Source organism: Mesocricetus auratus, unplaced genomic scaffold, assembly GCF_017639785.1.
Source record: "Mesocricetus auratus isolate SY011 unplaced genomic scaffold, BCM_Maur_2.0 Super-Scaffold_100004, whole genome shotgun sequence".
In the NCBI taxonomy this organism is placed as follows: Eukaryota; Metazoa; Chordata; class Mammalia; order Rodentia; family Cricetidae; genus Mesocricetus; species Mesocricetus auratus.
In genome coordinates this window covers 4978145-4982944 of record NW_024429189.1, presented here as the reverse complement: position 1 = coordinate 4982944, position 4800 = coordinate 4978145, and the positions used below count along the sequence as shown (strand labels likewise).

Below are 4800 nucleotides of genomic sequence, written 5' to 3'. Positions count from 1 at the left end.
ATCATCTCAGACCTGGGAGAATCAAAATGCCCTTCAGTAACGGAATCACCAGATTAAACACACTGTAACATCCAGGCATAGAATGTGTGTTAGCAACCAGAGCAACTTGACTGTTGTCAGAAACTGACACAGCAGCCAGGGAGTGGTATGCATGACTATAACCCCAGCACTTGGGAGGCAGAGGCAAGTGGATTTCTGTGAGTGTAAGGCCAGCCTGGTCTACAAAATGAGTCCCAGAATAGCCAGAGTGTTGGGCCCCAGCCCCATGGGGTCTCTGTGAGTTGCTGGTCAGCCTACAAGTGCAACTTGTTTTCCAGTCCAAGTGCTTTCTGTTTTCTAGTCCTGGCTTACTGCCCTGGCCTTGACCCTCTGACATCAACATCTAGTAGGAGGAAAACAACGATCTCTCCTACCTGGGGTTTTTCCACTGTGCTGTAAATATGTAGATAAAGCTCCTCCCTCCTAGAAGGGAGAGACCTCTTAGCACTTGCAATGAACACTCACATACACACTCTCCTGGCAATAAAGGCTACACATGCATTCTCTTAGGACAAACAAATGGACGTCTTGTCTCTCTTTTCCTGATACCCTGGACTTGCTTGTGCGCCACAATCAGAATAGCCAGAGCTGTTATACAGAGAAATCCTGTTAAAAAGAAAAAAAAACTGGCATAGCTAAAGATAGAAAATATGGTGGGATGGAGGCTCAGTTCAAATACCAGGTACCATATCTCCAGCTGTGTCTGCACAGCTGTGCTTGCAGGGTCTTGGGCAGGAAAGCAGTGCAGAACACACACGCTCCCCCAGCACAGCTTCCTGGGTCTGACATCATACTACAGTCAGGTAGGGGTGACCAATGAAGGAAGCTGGGGTAAGCTTGTGTGGCACCCCTCTCTATACCATGAGCTTAACTTCCTGAGACTGTTGTTCACTTTTATTTTTTATTCTAGTTTTTAATATTTTGAGACAAGTTCACATGCAGCTGAGAATGCCCTTAAACTTGATAAGAAACTAAGGGTGACTTTGAGCTACTGACCCCCTGCCTTCCACCCCCTCACCCTTGGGTTCTGTGATGACAGCTGTGTGCTCGTAGATTCACAATGACAACATTTTAAGATTGGGGGGTTGTTTGTTTTGTTTGTTTTGTTTTGTTTTCTGCTCTCTGGTGTGGGCCTATGAGCACAGCCTGAGGGAAGGAGTCAGGACACCACAAAAAGCCAGGAGTAATCTCAGAAAGAGGACAGTGTAGTTGATAAGGAACCAAAAGCATGCCCCCACTGATGGCATCCCTGTAGAGACAATTTGGTTCTTCTCAAAATGGAGCTGGGATCTTGTATGGAGTTTTCAGAAACAGGGAAGAGGGAGGCACCAGGAATCTCCCAACAGGAAGGAGCAGTGGACTGTCTCCATCTTAATATTCAGATCTGTACCTTACTATACCCGTTCCCTTGAAGACTCCCAACTCTCAGCTTCCAGCACCAAATATCCCAACCCTGAGTGGAAATGAAGACAGAGAGGTGTTGAAGAGGACACAGAGAAGCCCCTAGAGGCTGTGGGAGCCCTCTAAGTCTCCAGACTTGTCTGAAATCCCCCCATCCCTCTTTCTTAACTACCATAATGTCTGAGGTTAAATGACTCTTCTGGCTTCAAAGAGCTCTGTCTGCACCCTCTATTTTATCATTTTGAAGATTTGAGAAAGTGCCCAGAATTCAGGAAATTTAATAACAGAAGAGAAAGCAAGACACCATACTCTACTGTGAGTGTTGTTGGAGAATATTCTCAGTGTCTCACAAACACAGGAAGAATTGAAACCAGCCTATCAAAGCAGAGTGCTCCAGCACACACCCAATAGGAAGCACACCAGACAGGAAGTTCACTTATTTTGTGGTAACACAGACCATGACTGTCCCTTACCCCATTGGTGGGAGCTGGACGTCAGAATGTGGTGTGATTGACTAATTCATAATTGCTGAGAAAAAGAAGATTGTGATCAGAAGTCTCAGGAGTATCCAAGGGTTGGCAGATAGCACATACATGGGGTAGCAGGATGGGAGAGGTTTATGGAATATTGGTTATTGGTGGCGTATTACCTTTAATAGAGGGGGAAAAATGCTTGCCGGGTATGATGACAGGCAGAGGGAGATGGATCTCTGAGTTCCAGGCTATCTAGGTCTAGTAGCAAATTCCAGGCAAGCCAGGGATACATAAGGATCCTGTCCAGAAAAAAACAAGATCATTGAAGTGTGAGAAATGGAAAAACCAGCCAAGGACACAAGGACTTCAGGGCCCAGAAACCATTTTGGAACAAGGCAAATGAGGTTTTATGAAAATTAGGAACATCAGTACTAAGTGTGGTGGCATGCTTGTAATCCTGGCACTGCAGAGGTAGACGCATAAAATAAATAAAAAGAAAAAATGCAAAAAAAAATAACAATAGTTCCCACCATTACCAAAAATAAGTAAAATTTGATGGTGGGAACTGAGTTTGATCACAACACTGTAAAAGAAAAAATGTAGCAATCTCTTTATTTTAGAAATTTCAAATGAAGACTAGAGTATAAAAATAATGTAGTAAGCTTCCTGTGCCTGGGAACTGCCACTGTGGTTTCCGTCCTGGCAGGAGCCAATGCACCCTAGCATCCCAGTCCATTTCTCCGCCCATGGGACCAGGAAGAGGAGAAATACCAGAGTATCAGACTTGATTGCACCCACCTGAAGGGAAAACTGGTCCACCAGGAGAGGAAGAGGCACTTTCTGCACCCACTGGAAGAAGGGATGGGAAGGAGACAATATAAAAACACACTCAGCAACAGAAAAAGAAATATGACACCACCAGAGTCTAGAGACTCTACACTAGCAAGACTCAATCATTCCAATGCAAATGAAGTAAAAGAGAATGACCTAAAAAACAACTTCATGAAAATGATAGAGGTCCTCAAAGAGGATATGAGAGAATCCCTTAAAGAGATGGAAGAAAAAACAAACCAAAAAATGCAAGAAATGGAGGAAAAGACAAAGCAAAAATTGCAAGAAACAAATCAAACAGTACAAGGGTTGAAATCTGAAAAAGAGACAATTAAAAAAAGTACAGTCTAAAGGAATGCTCAAAATGAAAAGCTGGACTGTCAAGTACTACAGACACAAGCATAACCAACAGAATACAAGAGATGGAAGAGAGAACTCAGGTGTTGAAGATACACTAGGAGAAATAGATTCATCGACCAAAGAAAAATTTAAGTCCAACAAATCCCTAACACAAAATATCCAGGAAATATGGGACACTGTGAAAAGACAAAACCTAAGAATAATAGTAATAGGTATAGAAGAAGGTGAAGAAACCCACCTCAAAGGGGCAGAAAATATATTCAACAAACTCATAGAAGAAAACTTTCCCAACCTAAAGAAAGACATGCCAAAGAAGGTGAAAGAAGTTTACAAACACCAAACAGAGTGAAGCACAAAAAAAGTACCCTCACCACATAATAATCAAGACCCCAAACATACAGAATAAAGAAAGAATATTAAAAGCAGCTAAGGAAAAATGTCAAGTAACATATAAAGGCAAACCTATCAGAATTACACCTGACTTCTCCATGAAAATTCTGAAAGCCAGAAAGTCCTGGATAGATATTCTACCAATACTAAGAGACCACAGATGCCAGCTCAGACTACTATACCCAACAAAGCTTTCAATCACTATATATGGAGTAAGTTATTCCACAAAAAAAACCATATTTAAACAATACATATCCACTAACCCAACCCTACAGAAAGTTCTGGAAGGAAAACTCCACTCCAAGGAACTTAACTACAACCAGAAAAACACAGGCAATAGATAATCCCACTTTACCAACACCCAAAAGAAAAAAGGGGTGGAAATCCTCATACAATTCCACCAAGAACAACCATTCCAAAATAAACAAGAATGAGCAATGGTCATTAATATCCCTCAACATTAACGGTCTTAACTTGACCATAAAAAGACATGGGCTAACAGAATGGATTCCAGAACAGAATCCAACCTTCTGCTGCATATAAGAAACACACCTCAGCTTCAAAGACAGATGTTACCTCAGAGTTAAGGGTTGGGAAAAGATTTTCCAATCAAATGGACCCAAGAAACAAGCAGGGGAAGCAATCCTAATATCTAACAAATTAGACTTTAAACTAAAAGCAATCAAAAGATGAAGGAGGTCATTTCATACTTATCACAGGAGAAATCCACCAAGATAAAGTCTCAATTCTGAATATCTATGTCCCAAATACACAGGTACCCACATTGGGAAAAGAAACATTACTAAAACTCAAATCACATATAACACCTCACACACTTATAGTGGGAGACTTCAACACCCCACTCTCATCACTAGACAGGACTACCAGACAGAAACTTAATAATCTATGGGACCTTGGAGAGTAGACCAATATTTATTCTTAGCATACAAATGGACTCTGGGAGCCTATTCCATGTGGAGGAGGACCTAGGCCCTTCCCAGGATGATATGACTGACTCTGGAGCTCCTTCATGGAAGGCCTTAACCTCACTGGGGAGTGGAGGGGGGGATGGAGTGTCGTGGGGGGTTGGGGGTTGAGGGGCGAGGGGAAGAGGGTATGGAGAGGGAACTGGGAGTAACATGTGTACAAAGTAAATTTAAAATTTATTATTAAAGAAACAAAGGAGCTAATAGAAGTTATGACTCAATTGAGTTTAACAGTCATCTATAGAACATTCCATCCAAACACACAAGAATATACCTACTTCTCAGCACCACATGGATCCTTCTCAAAAATCAACCACATA

General features: G+C 42.0%; 1 long non-coding RNA gene across 1 annotated transcript; it reads right to left on the bottom strand.

The window, feature by feature from the left end:
- Positions 1-926: 926 nt before the first annotated feature.
- Positions 927-2791, bottom strand: LOC121140320. The gene is made up of 2 exons (XR_005877101.1): positions 2712-2791; positions 927-2212 (listed from the first exon to the last, which is right to left on the bottom strand). It is a non-coding gene; the product is annotated as an uncharacterized LOC121140320 (long non-coding RNA).
- Between the last annotated feature and the right edge of the window lie 2009 nt (positions 2792-4800).